Source organism: Ambystoma mexicanum, chromosome 4p, assembly GCF_040938575.1.
Source record: "Ambystoma mexicanum isolate Mex_15411 chromosome 4p, UKY_AmexF1_1, whole genome shotgun sequence".
Classification (NCBI taxonomy): Eukaryota; Metazoa; Chordata; class Amphibia; order Caudata; family Ambystomatidae; genus Ambystoma; species Ambystoma mexicanum.
This window is the reverse complement of record NC_090927.1, coordinates 217,464,134-217,483,213: the sequence shown is the minus strand read 5'-3', so window position 1 is coordinate 217,483,213 and position 19,080 is coordinate 217,464,134. Positions and strand designations below refer to the sequence as shown.

Here is a 19,080-nt window from a genome sequence, read left to right as displayed (position 1 = left end):
GCCCCTTTGCTTCATCCTGCGTGATGACTATTTACTCGGAAACGAAAGGCGAGCTGGCCAGTACAGCCCTCCTCCTGTTTCTGAGAACAGAGGCATCATGCAGCCTGTGTAGCCGAAGTGTTGCACGGGTACACAGGCTGCTTGCAGGTGTCAGTACTTCCGAAGTGCTGGCACCCGCAGGCAGCCTGTGTAACTGCAGCACTTCGGCTATACAGGCCGCCTGATGGAGGTGTCGTTGTGGCTGGGGCTAGTCTGGAGAGTGCCCCATCAGGGCCCCGCTCAGGAGCCCTTTTTGGAGACTGCCAGGGCTAGGCCCCGGCTAGCCCCAGCCAGCTTAAAGCCCTCGGGTCAGCAGGTCCGACCAACTATAGGCCAATTATAACAGACCCATTTCTCTTTCAAATCCTTGACAGAGCCGCCTGTCTCCAAATCCAATCATTTCTGGAGATCAACATCCTTCTAGGCACCCAACATTCTGGTTTCAGGCCAAGACATGGAACTGAGTCGGCCCTTATCGATCTCAAGAACCAATTGGACGGCCGAAAAGACAAAGGTGAAATCTCCATCCTCTTATTATGAGACCTCTCCACCGCATTTGATTTGGTTGACATAAAGTCATATGTAACCACCTCAAATCAGCTGCCAACTTCTCCAAAGAGGCCTCCACATGGATAAAGTCCTTCTTAGAAAACAGAATCATAAGGGTCTTCTTGCCCTCCTCATCAGCGGACCCAGTACCCATCACATGTGGTGTACCACAGGGGTCATGCATCTCCCCCACTTTGTATAATATATTTACAAAGCCTCTCTTTGACATACTTGACAATCTGGGTGTATCATACACTAATTACGCTGACGACACTCAGATCCTCATCCCTATTCAAGGAGACTCGAGAAAGATGTAGGACTCATCAATAGAATCTACCAAATTATACAAACCTGGATGGCCACCCACAGTTTATGTCTTAATGATGATAAGATTGAACTCCTAATCATAGGCTCCCCAGAAAGACTGAGCAAACTCCCTCACCAATACAATTCCATCACTATCGACGGTATCAAGATTAAAGTAGCTAAGGAAGTAAAAACCTTAGGTTTTTACCTGGATTTGGCACTCAACCTCAACAAGCAAGTAAATGTCACAGGCAATGAAACCAGCTACACGTGTAAACTGATTTATGCTTGTAAATCATTTCTGACCACTGATAGCTGCATTACGACTGCACGAGCACTAATCCTATCTAATTTGGATTACTGCAATGCATTCTATTTGGGCACTAGTAATCACAACATGAACAAACTCCAAACCCTCCAAAACAATGCTCTAAGAAATGCCTTAGCCTTCCCGAAAAGGACAGCATATCTCCAATCATAGATGATCCACCAACTGGCTAGCCATTAAAGACAGAATTAAGCTGAAAACACTAAACCTGACATACAAATGCCTCAATAACAAAGCACCAGCCTACTTGACTGAAGGATTCACCAAACACACATATGATCGGCCTATTAGAAAGGCTTAGTCTAATAGTATTAGAATCCCCAACTTCAAACTTACAAAAACAGGAGGATCCAGCTTCCCAGTCCTGGCAGCACAACTCTGGAACTCAATACCAGACTCCTTAAGAGCTTCATCCTCCCTCCCTTCCTTCAAGACCAATATTAAATAATGGTTGCACGCTAGTGACCACTGAAGTCCTCACCCATGAACGGTATAAATGTATATTGCTGTACCTCTTCCTGCACATTTTATATGCCTGTAAATTGTAAAGTGTTCTCTGTATATTGTTGGCTACTCTTCTTTTGATCTTTCTCCAATGTACCTGTAACCTAAATTCCTGCAAGCGCCCAGATGCCTGACGGCCCGGTGCGCTCTATAAATAAATAAACAATACAATACATAAGGAATGCAACTCACAGAAAAGTGCATGCACACGCCAACGGTTCTTGAATCCCAGTAACCCGCACACCCCCCTAGACCTCCACTAGGCTTTTCATCTTTGAATTGAAGGCAGTGGCAAGGACTGGGAACACCAGGTTAAAAAGGGTTTTTACTTAGTTAGGACAACTGCTATGGGACGGCACAGAAGGTACTTTGTGCTGCTTATTCTGAGGAAAAAAATAGGGCTTCAGAACATACTAGCCAGCACACAATAGGAAAATCGATTTTAGAATATGGGCAAATAAAAAGGGGATGCAATTGTAAATCGGTTATCAAAATACAGTAGGGGAAGAGGAATAGACCAGGAAAAACGTTTTTTAAAAGGTTACGCGAAATTTGCAGTGAAAAGAAAATGCAAATGACACTCGTTTTTCTAAGGCTGCAAATGACAGGCACGCTCCAGGCAATGAGAAAGGATGCAATTGGAAATTCGGTTTTCAGTTAAATGACAGAGGTACATAACAGGTAGGCCCTGGGCAAGGAATAGCACACAATAGGGAACTCGGTTTGGGTTCAAAATGACAAATGCAAATAAAAATGTGTTTCGTAGGACACCATTTACACATAGACAAATACATTTTTCTGCTTCACAATGAAATTAATTCTTTGGGGAAACACTTTAAAACTTATTATGACTCACAAGACACTGGGAAGGGAGAGTTAGTTTTGAATTCCAACTGTCCCAATTCCGTGAAATAAATGTGGGAATTAATTGATTTGGCTGTTCCATCGGCATCTGTGGATGCACGGCGGGTGACATCTTGACAGAGCCCTTACTTGAAGATTCTCTGCGCTCCTGTGCCCTTAATTTAAAATTAGCTTTACCCCCATGCCCCTGTTTTCACCTCTTCCGCTCCTCGCTCCCTCCCCACATCCGCTTCCTGGTTCCCCTGCCTCCCGCCTCCCATCCCGCCCACCTGGCCATGATTGGTCAGACATCTGGTCCTAACAGGCCCTCCTAGGGCAGCCCTCTGCCCGGCCAGCCCTGCAGCTAAGGGCCCAAGGCAAAGGTGACTCGTAGAGAGGCGGCTCCAGATATTCCCAACAGCTTTGAGAGTGCCTAATAGCGTCACTGTGGTAAAGTTGAATTAGAAGGTATTCCCAACATCATTGAGTGTGCCCTAATAGGGTCACTGTGTTAAAGTTCAATTTGAAGGTATTTCCAACATCATTAAGTGTGCCTAATAGCATCACTGTGGAATAGTTGAATTTAGAAAGTGTGCCTAATAGCGCCACCCTGCCAAAGTTTGAACTTAGAAAGTATACCTAATAGCGTCTATGTGGTATAGTTGAATTTAGAAAGTGTGCCTAATAGCGTCACTGTAGTATAATTGAATTTAGAAAGTGTGCCTAATAGCGTCACTGTGTTATAGTAGAATCTAGAAAGTGTGCCTAATAGCGTCACTGTGCCAAAGTTTGAACTTACAAACTGTGCCTAATATAGTAACTGTGGTATAGATGAATTTAGAAAGTGTGCCTAATTAGTGTCACTGTGCTAAAGTTTGAATCTAGAAAGTGTACCTAATAGCGTCACTGTGCCAAAAGCTTGAACTTAAGAAAGTGTGCCTAATAGTGTAAATGTGGTATAGTTGAATTCAGAGCGTGTGCTTGATTAGCGTCACTGTGCTAGGGTTGAATCTAGAAAGTGTGCCTAATAGCGTCACTGTGCCAAAGTTTTAACTTAGAAAGTATGCCTAATAGCGTAATTGTGGTATAGTTGAATCTGGAAAGTGTGCCTAATAACGTCACTGTGCTGAGGTTGAATCTAGAAAGTGTGCCTAATAGTATCACTGTGGTATAGTTGAATCTAGAAAGTGTGCCTAATAGTGCCACTGTAGTATAGTTGAATTTAGAAAGTGTGCCTAATATCATCACTGTGCTAAAGCTTAGTGGATGGAGTGGATACATCTCTGTATATCTCTGTATCTCCTATTTATGCTATATATGCAATGTACCTGTATCCCCATGTTATCTGTATCACATGTTTACCCTATCCATCCTGTCGCTTTATCTATGTATGCCGCTGTGTACCACCCCCTGTCCTGCTCTTGTGCCTGGTCGCAGGCACTTGACTGATAACCACCATATCACACTACTGCACTTACTCTATTCTATACACCATCATTCAACTAGAACACAGCTAAGCTATGACACATTCAGCCTAGCTGTTCTCATACTAACATGACCCCACAAACACCTCATCATCATAATAAAACACAGCTAGCTGAGCACATACAGGCTAGCTTAGGCGTCTCCTCAGGCCTAACACAGCCAGAAGTCAGTCTGGGTGTCCACCCTCCAGACTGAACACTTCCAACTGATTTCCTCAGCACCAAACCTACTATTAAAAAGCGGTTATCATGCAACAACCACACCAGCTGCACACATATCCCGTGCGCCCACGCACCATACGACACTCTCTCTCTTTACTGACTTGAACTGCGGTTCCCGAGAGCATTCAACCTACCAAAGCTTTGAGGTCATACCAATGATACATAAGGCGCTATATAAATGCCAAGTAACATAACATAACATAATGAGCAACACAATATACTAGGGTTCTAGACAAGCAACAGAGGATTCTTCCCTGGGAAAGTGACTGAAATGCACAGACATGCAAAGGATTCTTCAACAAGAAAACAACTTAAATATACGAGCACACAAAGGGCTTTCAAGTGGGAGAGTTACTACAATGCACAGACAAGTAAAATCTTTTTCAATAAGAAAATGACTGAATTACACAAACAAATAAGATAGGGGATTTTTCCATGGGGGAATCTCTATGGCAATGCTATGGAAGATAGGTCTTATTTAATCTAATGCTGGTGATGTCTCTATACGTACAAGAGGGGGCTGCATGAGGTACCAGGAAGCATCACGGCATCACTGCTGGAACAATGAAGGGGTCAGTCAAGGCTTCTGTCTGTCCTGCAAAAGAGTCCCACTCTAGCTACTCCAGCTTCTGGCTTCACTGCAAAATGTAGGCCTCACTCTGCAAGTATGGTCCCAGATTTTGGTCAGCTGCACACCTCAAGATTTGGTGGAGAAAGTCCTCATTTGAGGTGGAGTAGCCTATTTATAAGGCAAATGACATCAATGATGTGTCATCTTTCTCGCAGAATGGATTGGACAGTGTTCAGAGGTTCCCATCTATCTGTGGGCCGATAGGTCCAGAGAATAGGGGAGGGTGTTGAGAAGCCATGGGAGAAAACCCAATACATCATCTAATTAGGACAGGGGGCTGAGTCTGGTTTTTAAACAAGGAAATCTCACAATATGACAAATGCCCTTTCTCATCAAATTTGGGCACATATGCCAGCATTTTCTCATGCTATATTTTTCAGGGAATCACATAAACGTTGTTTGATGTCTGTGCGACCGATTGGTGTGAAGCTACAGTATCCTCTTGTTTACGCCAGAACTAGATTAATGAAAAATACGGCATTCAGTGGCCAGAATATGGATAACATCTTACACATTCTCTCAAATTTCTATCATTGTCACATTTATGCAGAGATCACAATCAAGTTTTTCCTCATAACTTTTGGTATGTTGGTGTCACCAAAATCATTTTTGGCTCCGCAGATGCGGCTTGCGGACAGCTTTTCAGAAATCTGAATATGAATAGTGTGCAATCAATATTGCCAAAGTTATCCCATAAACAGGATATCTCCTATTCTGTTTGATGGTTGTGAAACCCCTCCTTAATTGCGGCCCCCTCCCTTGGAAGAGATCTGGTTTTGGCTCTGACGTCGAGAGGGAGGCTTTTATTTACATTAGCCCAGAGCTTCAAGGGCTGATGGCCAGATTTATGACAGCCTAAGTGGTTTTATTCATAAAACCTGGGGAGCAGGAGAATTCCTCATCCCCTCCCCCTGACGACGGAACTTTGAAAAGCTAGTTTCACCTTTGGGGAACCTGAGGCAGGGGAAATGAAACTAAGACTTCGACTTTTCACCCCACTGCAAGCATTTTACTTTTACCCAACTTTAGCAAATGCGTGCAATCTGAACAGGTACACCCTTGCAAAAGTACTTTCCTGCAAACAGTGATCACAGAAGAGCAACATAAATATATATATATAAAGCCTTCAGCTGTGCATTTGAATGCTTAAAGTGTTAATTTTAAAGGCACAATTGCAATGTCAATGGGGAAAGTTCCAGCCGTGAAACCTTTCATTCTGTTGCAATTTCACATTTCCTTGTAGATTCGTGTAACTTAATGGGTTCTTCTGTGATGGGCTCCTTATGAACATAACTCCAGTTCCTTTACTACATTTTTGCACATCTTTTGAGGAGCATATATTTAACTAGAAGGGGAAAATGAATGATACATGCAATTATTTCTTTTCACCCTAAACAGCTCCATTCTGTTGTGCAGGCTTGCACAAAATCTTGCCACTTTCATTGACATGCTGGATACTGCCATTTGTGACAATATGGTTCCAGGTTTTCCAGAACTTTTGCAAAAGATTTCTCATGTCATTGCCTCACGTAAGGCAATGAACATTTTTAGGCCTAACCAATTTCTGATGCCTAACTTTACTCCTTTTCGCTAAGAAATGTGCAGGGCCTTACTTGCAGGTTGATTCAAAGCAGGCCTTTCAATTTGGGGAGCCCTCATGCTGACTCCGGCCTTTAATTATGGAATTCAGGGCAGTTCCCCCCACAATTGCTAATAATGAATAATGGTTATACTATGTTGTCAGTGTGTTGTCTCCAGTCCATGTGCTAACAGATATATTCATCTTCCACCACATGGTTCATGCCATGTTCAGTTACACCCTTGACCTGTTTGAAAAAATCCTGCAATGTGACTGCTTTGCCACTGTTATTGTGGTATGTATGCTGCTACTGATCGAGGCATTAGCGTTGTAGCGACTTCTGCAGCTACTGAGGTGTGTGAGAGGGTGGGGGCTGAGGTACGGTGTCTACTGGGTTCCCTCTAATGATCATCTGGACCTGCCATGTCTCCCACAACTTGTGGGAGTCTCCAGCAAAGGCTGCCGGCAGGGGTGTTGCTAGGTCTGGAAAAGATCTGGGGCTACGCTAATATTGGGAATATCGGTACTGTGGGCTAGCAGGTATTTTGGTTGTAGCCCCTGAACTTCTATCCGGAGCTACAACCAAAACCCCTGCTAGCAACGCTTGTGCGTTTTGTTATCCCGCACAATTCCGCACGTGGGTGGTCTCTCAGAGTCAACTGTCCCAGAGGTGCAGAGGCACTCCTATTTCTGTGATGCTGTGTCTTAACCAAACTGTGTGCAGCTGCAAGACAGCTGAATTGAGCCATTCCGGGGTGCCCCAGACATGAGGCAACACATCCTGCTCCCTGCTGCTTCAGTACAAGTGTAATAATGACCTTAGGTCCCTCAAACAACTTTAGTTAGCCTATTTTTGTTAAGGAACTCTGCAATGAGCTGAATGCTTCTAACATCACCCCCACCACAGTCTATTTGATCAACTGGCTGTTTATTTCCCTAGATAAATAGATGCAATTAGAACCCGGCTAACCGGTCTATATTCAAACAACTCCTCAGAACAACTTTTGGAGGAGCATAAACCTCCCCCTAACATCACATTGGAGTTTTTTTCTGAACTCGGTAGCCAAAATCTTGAAAACCTGATATCTTCTGCCAAAATATCTTGCTCCCTTTTAGATATTATGACTCCCAAAACTATACATATTTATCCAGCTTGTGCTGACAATATTCTATTGATATTTAATGCTTCCTTGAGCACTGGTATGGTACCTACCACTTGGAAACGTGCGGTAGTGAAACCATAACTGAAAACGCCTTCTGTGGACCCCACAGAGATCACTTAATTCCCTTTTCTATTTAAATAACTACAAAGATCAGTGGTCCTCAAAATAACAATTGGCTAACCTATTATAACAGAAACAGCAGGTTTTAGACGTATGCACAACACTGAACAAGTCACTGTTTCTGTGATGAATCATTTTCGAAGTGAAGCTGATAATTTGATTAGATCTATCAGCGGCTTTCAATACAGTCGACCATCATATTTTTGTTGAAGAGGCTGCATAACCAAGGAAGTAGTGGTACAGTACTTGACTGGATTAAATCCTTTGTAAACAACCGGACACAACAGGTTCCCCTAGGTGCCTTACACTACATATTGTGTGAGATGATGTGTGGTGTACCCCAGCACTATCTTCCCAACTGTTTTAAATTATGCCTTCAATCATTAATTAAAGTCCTCCAATAGGCTGGGATGACTTTTTTTGTTTTGTCAAATTTTTGTGGCGCTTTGTTACAGAAGAGAGAGAGAGAGAGAGAGAGAGAGAGAGGGAACGGTGGTTCTGAACTGAGCATATTTGGTTGGCATAGCAACATGCAATGCCATAGCATGAAACTGCCAAATCACTAAAATCTCTTATTCCCAAATCCACCGCCATACTACCCAATGAGATTTTCCCTATCAATTTTTGCTGTCAACTGCCACTTTGTAAGAAGCAAAGAAGTGCCAACCTTCTCCAATTCCCAGCTGCACAGTGATTTCATATTGGGCTTTTTTTGTATAATCTTGTGTTAGTTTGAGCTACTTGTGACAGCAGATCTGTTTTTTGTCCTCCTGACGCTACTTTCTACACCCACCCAATGCCCACGTTCTCTGCTCCCCCACCCCAAGTCTCTCCATCCTAACCACTCTACTCCCATTCTCTCTACCCCCGCCCGCTCACCCCACCCCCATTATGTGTGCTGGTTGGGTTTTGTTGGGGATATTTTGGGCTACCTTTGACAAGTCCTCCCGAGGCTGCTTTGTTCTTCATGTTTTTGCCCCCAACCAACTACCATCAAACATCCACCCACCCCACATTCTCTAAACCCACCCACACACCCATGCATACTCCCCCAAACCCCACCCAATCTACCTTCACCCACCCAACCCCCACTCTCTATACATCACCCACCCTACACTACCCCCACTCCATCTACCATCATACACCTACCCTACCCCAACTCTCACTACCCCCAAACCTCTCACCCTGCCCCCACTCTCTCTACTACCACCCACCCTACCCCAACTGGTGTCCTCACAAAGAGGAGAGCTCACATCCAAGCCTGCGTCACTGCAGCATCTAACAACTCGGCTGCCACAGTCTCTACCTCTCCTGTCCCTTCCCAAGCCCTCTGTAAGGCACTGGCTTCTCATTTCATCTCTAAAACTCAGGACATCCTGTCCTCTCTCTCCTTCTCTCCCCTTCTTCCCTCTATTCCCTACTATTCGTCTGGCACTCCTTCGGCCACCTCTCCTCCCCCCTTTTCTGCCTTTCCCCTATTCTTCCCAGACAAGGTTTCTAGACCAGTCTGATCTATGAAAGTCTCATCAAAACAGGTTCATCTTTGTTCCTCCAAAACCATCAAGGACGACATTGACTCCCTAGCTCCTGCCCTGGCCGACTTCTGCAAACACTCCTTTGCCACTGGAGTCTTCCCTTCTCCCCTGAAGCGCTCCCCTGTGCAACCTCTTCTTAAGAAACCCTCTGCCGACCCATCCTGCCTGGTTAACTATCACCCAATCGCCATCACTCCTTTCCTGGGCAAACTCTTGGAAAACCTGGCCATCTCCCAGCTCAAACTCCACACTGAATCTGTTGGCTGTCTCAATGATCATCAATCTGGCTTCAGAGCTGCCAGAAGCACAGAAACTGCTCTCCTGAAAATCTGTGAAGACCTGCTCTCCCACCATGATTCCAACACCCCCTGTGTCCTCATCTTACTTGATCTCTCTTCTGCTTTTGACACGGTCAACCATGCCATCCTGCTCAACCGTCTCCGTGATAACTTGGGGATCACCGGGCAGGCCCTGGCGTGGCTGACTTCTTTCCTCTCTGAACGAACTTCCCAGCTTCAACTTGGGTCTTTCCTCTCCTCTATCTCTATCTCTACCTGTGGTGTTGCCCAGGGGTCTAACCTCGCTCCCTGGCTGTTCAACTAATACCTGGCACTTCTTTCCCACTGCATTTACGTGCTCTGCCCTAACTTCCAGTGCTATGCGGATGACACTCAGCTCATTTTCAGGCTACCCTCAGCCACTTCTTCTCCCTCTCTCATCTCTGACTGCCTCTCCGCCATCCAGGAGTGGTGTGCCGCCACTGATCTCTGCCTTAATGCCAGCAAGACCGAGACTCTCCTCATCAGCACACCCACTCGCTCCTTTCCTGTCACTCTCTGGCCGGACACTCTTGGCCCTCTTCCTGCTCCCAACTGTGATGCTAAAAACCTCTGGGTCATCTTAGCATCCACTCTCTGGTTCTGTCATGATGTCTACCCCGGGGCATCAGGACCAAGCCCATCAGCTCCGGGAGCAGGCATCCAGATACCTATTGAAACCCCAACAGCCCCGGCTGGGGGCTGTTTGGGTTCAATCCTGGCACCTTAGGCGCCAGGCTCATCATAGAAATCAGTCCTGGCGCCATAGGCGCCAGGCTCATAGACTTTACTTACCTGATGCAGACCATGCTGCAAGTGAGTCCAAGCCAACGTGAGGCCTGGATGGGACTATTTTATTACAAGGACTATTTTTTACTTGGGAGTGGTTCTGGGGAACGTCTTACCTGGAACTACTTTGGAGGCTATTTAAACCATGCCCGAACAGCAGCACACGCTTCGCGTTATTCTGCATCCAGCAGCAATACGACAATACTTGGACCAATACCTTGCTAATGGCTTTATTCATCCATCCAAGTCCCCTGCATCTTCAGCTTTGTTCTTCGTGCCTAAAAAGGAAGGTGACCTCAGAACATGCATAGACTACTGCGCATTAAATCAGGCTACGGTGAAGAACCGATACCCATTGCCTCTGATCCCTGAATTACTAGACCAAGTAAAGGATGCTTGCATCTACACTAAATTGGATCTCAGAGGGGCATATCATCTGGTACGTGTAAAAAAAGGCGACGAATGGAAGACTGCTTTTCGCACCAAGTACGGATTATTCGAATATCAGGTGATGCCCTTTCGGTTGTGCAGTGCAGCAGCAGCCTTCCAGTATTTTATGAACAATGTCCTTCGTGAACTCATTGACATCTGTGTTGTAGGATACATAGACGATATTCTAGTGTACTCCTCCTCAGAATCAGACCATGTTAAGCACGTGTGTGCAGTCCTTGAGAAACTACGCCAGCACAAGTTATATGCAAAATTGGAAAAATGTTTTTTTCATACTACGGAAGTTGAATTCCTTGGATTTATCCTGACTCCAAAAGGAGTCCGAATGGAGTCTCGAAATGTGGACGCAATTCTCAAGTGGCCATCACCCAGTTCAGTTAAAGGGGTACAAAGCATGCTCGGATTTGCTAATTTCTACCGCAGATTCATTCCGGATTTCTCACATGTTGTACACCCCGTCAGAGCACTTTTGCGAAAAAACAAACGCTTCTTGTGGACCGAAGAGGCTGAAAAGGCCTTCCAAGAGCTGAAAGCGAAATTCACGTCTGCACCTGTCTTAAAGCATCCCCGCCCTGAACTTCCGTACATAGTTGAAACTGATGCATCCAGTTTAGCCATGGGAGCTGTCCTGTCCCAGAAGGATCCTGAAACCGGTCAACTTCACCCAGTAGCATTTTGTTCCAGAAAGTTCTCGGCACCCGAGTTAAACTATGCGGTTACCGATAAAGAGTTATTAGCCATCAAATACGCCTTCAAGGCTTGGTGGCATTATCTTCTCGGTGCCAGGCATAGCATCACTGTAATCACGGATCACCAGAACTTGCAGTATTTAAAAACAGCCAAAGCCCAATCATCGCGTCAACTTCAATGGGCATTGTTCTTTGCCGAGTTCGATTTCGTGATCACTTATCGACCAGGCTGTAAAAATGGCAAGGCAGATGCCTTATCCCGAATGGGATGGGAGAAGCATATGTGAACCCGGAACCGGTGCCTATAATTTCAGAACAAAGAATTCTTGCCATAACTACTCTCCAGACACTAGAGGATAATCATGTAAAATTCCAACAACTCTTCGATCCAATAGTCCTGCAGGACTGGGTAAAGAAAGGCCCGGACTACTCAGTCATCAATGACCTACCTTATTATCAAGGGCGACTAGTTCTACCACACAAGGAACTACAAGAACTAGTCATCTCCAATTATCATGACACCCTGATGGAAGGGCACCCAGGTATCGCAAAAACTGAAGCTAAAATTAAGAGACAATTCTGGTGGCCCAACTGACGAAAAGACGGAAAGTCATTTGTGATGTCTTGTGGCATTTGCGCCCAAAACAAAAGTCAGAACAAAAAACCAGCTGGACTTTTACAACCTTTGGATATTCCACCTACACCATGGCACACCTTATCTTTAGACTTTATTACAGATCTACCTCCATGTAATGGATTTAACACCATTCTATTTATTGCGGGTCTTTTTTCCAAGATGGCCCACTTTATTCCTTTAAAGGGATTACCTTCTGCTTCAATTCTGGCCAAGGAGTTCCTCGAGAACATTGTTCGAATACACGGATTTCCTTCCGTATTGGTCTCTGACCGAGGTAGTCAATTCATTTCACATTTTTGGAAAAAAGGTTGTCAATTGGTGCAAATCGACGTGAGGTTATCAACCAGTCACCATCCCCAGACTGATGGTCAGACGGAGAGGACCAACCAGACCCTTGAACAGTACCTACATTGCATGCTACACCAGACCAAAAGTAATTGGAAAGATATTTTATGGATTTCCGAGTATGCATACAATAACTCTGTACATTCAGGAACCGGACAAAGCCCCATATAGGGACATCACCCTCGAAACTCAGAACTAGATTCGCCTCAACACTTAGAAATGCCCGCAGTTAGTCATTTGCACTCTACTATTACACAAGCCTTTAAGGAGGCAAAAGAACATTTGAAACAAGCAAAAGAGAAATATAAGAAAAATGCTGATCAACATAGAAGTGAAACTCCACAATACCAGATTGGTGATCAAGTTTGGCTGGCTACAAAACACATACCTCTGAAGGGAATTCGGACTTTTAAACCTAGATATTTGGGACCTTACACCATTAAGGCCATTATCAACCCGGTGGCCGTCAAATTGGAATTACCCTCTAATATGCAAATTCATCCTGTCTTTCATGTTTCACTTTTAAAACCAGTTCAACCAGGAACAAGATTAACCAAACCACCCGACCCCATCTTGATAGATGGAGAACCCTAATTTGAGGTCTCCAAGATGGTTAAATCAAAACTTTTTTATTTAATCGATTGGAAGGGCTACGGACCACAAGAAAGGTCATGGGAGCCTAGTGACCACGTTCATGCACCTCGGTTGGTGAAGAGATTCCATCGGGACTTCCCAGACAAACCAGGGCCAAGGGGAATAACAACTTTAGGAGGGGCCTTGGGGGGAGTCCTGTCATGATGCCTACCCCCTGGCATCAGGACCAAGCTCATCAGCTCCGGGAGCAGGCATCCAGATACCTATTAAAACCCCAACAGCCCCCAGCACCTTAGGCGCCAGGCTCATCATAGAAATCAGTCCTGGCGCCATAGGCGCCAGGCTCATACACTTTACTTACCTGATGCAGACCATGTTGCAAGTGAGTCCAAGCCAACATGAGGCCTGGATGGGACTATTTTATTATAGGGACTATTTTTTACTTGGGTGTGGTTCTGGGGAACTTCTTACCTGGAACTACTTTGGAGGCTATTTAAACCATGCCCCAACAGCAGCACACGCTTCGCGTTATTCTGCATCCAGCAGCGTAACGCTCACCGTGCCTGCAGTCAGCATCCAGTCTTCTGCCACGCCAGCCTCGAATCTGGAGCTCCTAAAACAAGAGGAAAGAAAAGGACAAGGTTAGAAAACAAACTATTTTCAAATTCCTCACCTGATTCCGGATCCATCTCGCCTCTGCACCTGGAAAGAACATCATTTCAGTATGCGTCGCATCTCCAGCTGCAGCGCCGTGCCATACTCACCAGTCCTCGCAGCATCTTTCGATTCGACGCTGCCTCCATCATTTCTTCGCCGAACTCCGGCACCTAGGGGACAAAAGAAAACAACAAGGTAGCCGAGAAAACCAACAAATATAACTCTTATCACCATAGACTTACCTGATTTACCACCAGAGGCATTATTCTATAACTCTCCACATCTTCATGTGCCGCACCTGCAAAGAGAGAGAAAACAACACGTTAAACATGTGCAACATTTACCGGACAGCGTCGGGTAATACAGACTTTTACCTGAGCGCCACCAGCTACCACGAGAGCATCTTCTCATGAACTCAGCTGCAAGACAAGGAAGGAAGGGGGGAACATGAGTGAACATCGGACATATTGAACTCTATGAACTTGATACTTAATGGTCCTCGCAAGGAACCTCAGAGTCAATACTCTCCGGAACTCTCCACGCCTTCAAACCAGTGAAGTAACTGGCATCAACGAGTACCTGCAATCCATGCAGGATGGAGAGCTCATCTTTCAAGAGTATAAGGTGAGATTGCTGAAAGGGCACTTCAGAGGTGATTAGTGGGGAGGACTGTGGGGGGTGCGATCACTTGAATTCAGGGTGGCTAAATCCATCCCTCCACTTGCAGGAGAATACTTCTACTGGTCAAGCAGACAAGATTAGGAGGGCCAGTCCAGTCAGTCATCTCTGCACTACGCATCACATTGGTGGAGACCGCAAGCGTCCGGGTCCGACCGACGCCCCTGTGGGAGCCAGGTGAGAGTAACAGGTTCTCTGTAGGCTGGACTATTGCAACAGCCTCTTTCTAAATCTGCCTGCTTCTACTCTCCGCTCTCTGCAACTCATCCAGGACTGCAAGAATTGTCCTTGGCCTGAAGCCCACGGATCGTATCTCTCCAGGACTGAAATCTCTGCACTGGCTCCCTGTGGCTGTGAGGATTAAGTTCAAAACCATCTGCATTGTCCACAAGGCCTTCCTGGGCCTGGAGCCTCAATACCTTCAACCCACTCTTCCCAAATATCTTCCTTTTCAAGCTTTTCGCTCATCCGCTTCCAACTCCCTCAGGGTCAGTCGCTTCTCCAAGGAACGAGTTTGTGGTAGATCTCTTTCTTCAGCTGAGCCTGCCTCTGGAACGGCCTCCCTGCCACCCTGAAACTTGAGGAGAATCAACTCCGGTTCCGGAAGCAACTCAAAACCTTTGTCTTTGCTTCTGCTTTTTCTCCTCCTCTCCCCAGCTGACTTCCTAGCTAAAACTGAAACTGTACTGGTTACCCGGTCACCCTCTGATCTCGGGCCCAGGTCCCCTCCCCCACCAGTCACACACCTGCACCGCCTTCCTGGCAACCACTGCACTTGGGGACTGTTTCTGGATCCCTACAGTCCCACTACCAGCACTTGACACATGTTCTCTGCACTTACCTTTGCCACCTGCTGTCCGTACTTCTACTTATTGTTATTTATTCTTTTATCCCATGTACTGCACTGTCCCCGCCCCCTTCACCCGCACTCTCCCCTTTCCCCTTTCCCATGCATGTGTGCAATCTGAATGACACCTGGCCTAGTAGGATAGTTGTCTGTCTTCCCTCTGTTCCCCCTCCCATGCCTCATTGCAGCTTGAAACACTTGTGTATAGGCGCGTTATTAATGCCATATGATATCATATCATAACTCTCTCTGCCTGCACCCACCCTACCCTCAATCTATCTAACCCCCACTCACCCTACCCCCACTCACTCTAAGGGCACCCACCCAACCCCCACTCTCTCTACAACTACTATCTCTACCCACACCCACCCTATACTACCCCACTCCATCTACTGCCATACACCTACCCAACCCCCACTCTCTCTAACCCACCTTACCCCACTCTGTCTACGCCCATGCACCCTACCCCAATCTCTCTACCACCACCCACCCTACCCTACCACCAATCTCTCTACCCCAACCACCCATCCTACCCTGCCGCCACTCTCTCTAGCCTCACTCTCTCTATGACCCCACCCTTCCCCCACTCGTTATACCTGCTCCCACCCTACCCCCATTCTCTCTACCCAATCCCCAGTCACTCTAAATACACCCACCCACCGTACCCTCACTCTCTCTACACACCCACCCTACCCCCACTCTCTCTACCCCACCCACCCATACCGACTCTCTCTACCACCACCCATGTACATGCCGTACCCCCCTCTCTCTATATTGATACCCATCCACCCTACCTTCACTCACTCTACACCCACCTACACACACCACCTACACTCTCCCTACACCAACCCACCCACACCACTTCCACTCGCTTTACCCCCAACCACTGCACTTCCACTCTCTCTACCCCCACCCACCCTACCTCCACTCATTCTACCCCCACCAACACTTCCCCTACTCTCCATACCCCCAACTATCATACCTTCACTGTCTCTAACCACCCCCTACCCATACTCTCTCTACCCCCACCACCCAAACACCACTCTCTCTACCACCACCCATATACCCAACCTACCTCCACTCTCTATTGACACCCACCCACCCTACCTCCCCTCTCTCTACACCCACCTACCCACCACCTCCATTCTCTCCACCCCCACCCACTCTACTTTCACTCTCTCTACCCCCACCCATCCATGACACCTCCACTCCCTCTACCCCTACTCACCCTAGAATCACTCTCCCAACCTCCAACCTCCACCCACCAACCCTACCCACAATCACCCTAACCTCACCCACCCACCCTAACCCCACTCTCTCCACCCCCACCCACCCTACCTCCACTCTCTCTACATCAGCCAGCCAACCCTACCCCCACTATCTCTACCTCCACCCACCCTACCCCCTCTCTCTCTAGCACCACCCACCCTAGTCCCACTCTCTCAACCCCCGCAGACCTACCCTACCCCCACTCTCTCTACTCCCACCCACCGTACCTCCACACTCTCTATCCCACCAATCCTACCTCCACTGTCTCTACCCCAAACCACCACCCTACCTCTACTCTCTCTACTCTGACCCACCAACCTTACCTCCACTCTCTCTGCCCCCAACTATCCACCCTACCTCCACTCGCTCTACCCCAACCCACCTCCCCACCTCCACTCTCTCTACCCCCACTCACTCATCCTACTTTCACCCTCTCTACCCCCACCAACCCTACCTCCAAACACTCTACAAACCTCACCCTCTCTACCCCCACCAACAGCACTCACACCCTCTCTACACCCGCCCTACCTCCACCCACCCAGCCTCCACTCTCTACTGCCACCCACCTTACCTCCACTCTCTCTACCCTCACACACTCACCCTAACTTCACTGTCTCTACCCTCAGTGATCCACCCAACCTCCTCTCACTGTACCCCATCCATCCACCCTACCACTACTCTCTACCTTCACACCGTACTGTGCTCTCAACCCCCTCCCACCCTATCTTCACTCACTGTACCCACAGCCAACATCCCTACCTGCACTCTCTATTCCCACCCATCCACCATACCCTCACTCTCTACCCCCACCAACACTTCCCCTACTCTCCATACCCCCAACCATCCTACCCTCACTGTCTCTAACCATCCCCTACCCATGCTCTCTCTAGCCCCACCACCCAAACGCCACTCTCTCTACTACCACCCACAAACTCAACCTACCCGCACTCTCTATTGACACCCACCCATCCTACCTCCTCTCTCTCTACACCTGCCTACCCACCACCTCCATTCTCTCCACTCCCACCCACTCTACTTCCACTCTCTTTACCCCCACCCATCCATGACACCTCCACTCCTTCTACCCTCACCCACCCTAGAATCACTCGCCCAACCTCCACCCACGAACCCTATCCACAGTCACCCTAACCTCACCCACCCACCCTAACCCCACTCTCTCTACAGCCACCGACCCACCCTACCTCTACTCTCTCCACATCAGCCAGCCATCCCTACCCCCACTATCTCTACCCCCACCCAACCTACCCCCTCTATCTCTACCCCACCCACCCTAGTCCCACTCTCTCAACCCCTGCAGACCTACCCTACCCTCACTCTCTCTACTCCCACCAACCCACTCTACCTCCACACACTCTATCCCACCAACCCTACCTCCACTGTCTCTACCCCAAACCACCCACCCTACCTCTACTTTCTCTACCCTGACCCACCAACCCTACCTCCACTCTCTCTACCCCCACATATCCACCCTACCTCCACTCGCTCTACCCTGACCCACCTCCCCACCACCACCCTCTCTACCCCCACTCGCCCACCCTACCTCCCCTCTCTCTACACCCACCTACCCACCCACCTCCATTCTCTCTACCCCGACCTACTCTACTTCCACTCTCTCTACCCCACCCATCCATGACACCTCCACTCGCTCTACCCCCACCCACCCTAGAATCACTCTCCCAACCTCCACCCACCAACCCTACCCCCAGTCACCCTACCCTCACCCACCCACCCTAACCCCACTCTCTCTACCCCCACCCACCCTATCTCCACTCTCTCTACTCCAGCCAACCAACCCTACCCCCACTATCTCTACCCCCACCCACCCTACCCCCTCTCTCTCTACCACCACCCACCCTAGTCCCACTCTCTCAACCCCCACAGACCTACCCTACCCCCACTCTCTCTTCTCCCACCCACCCATCCTACCTCCACACTCTCTACCCCACCAAACCTACCTCCACTGTCTCTACCCCGAACCACCCACCCTACCTCTACTCTCTCTACCCTGACCCACCAACCCTACCTCACTCTCTCTACCCGCACCTATCCACCATACCTCCACTCGCTCTACCCCAACTCACCTCCCCACCTCCACCCTCTCTACCCCCACTCACCCACTCTACTTTCACCCTCTCTACCCCCACCCACCCTACCTCCAACCACTCAACCCCCACCCACCCACCCTACCTCACCCTCTCTACCCCCACCAACAGCACCCACACCCTCTCTATACCCGCCCTACCTCCACCCACCCAGCCTCCACTCTCTACTGCCAACCACCTTACCTCCACTCACTCTAACCTCACCCATCCACCCTACCTTCACTCTCTCTACCCTCAGTGATCCACCCGACCTCCTCTCACTGTACCCCATGCATCCACCCTACTTCTACTCTCTACCTTCACACCGTACTGTGCTCTCAACCCCCTCCCACCCTATCTCCACTCACTCTACCCACAGCCAACATCCCTACCTACACTCTCT

At 47.9% G+C, this 19,080-nt stretch overlaps 1 protein-coding gene across 2 annotated transcripts in view; it reads right to left on the bottom strand.

Moving 5' to 3' along the window:
- Window positions 1-19,080, bottom strand: part of BLK (BLK proto-oncogene, Src family tyrosine kinase) — a 679,444-nt gene that overhangs the window by 223,890 nt on the left and 436,474 nt on the right. The gene's annotated exons all lie outside the window — the stretch shown is intronic.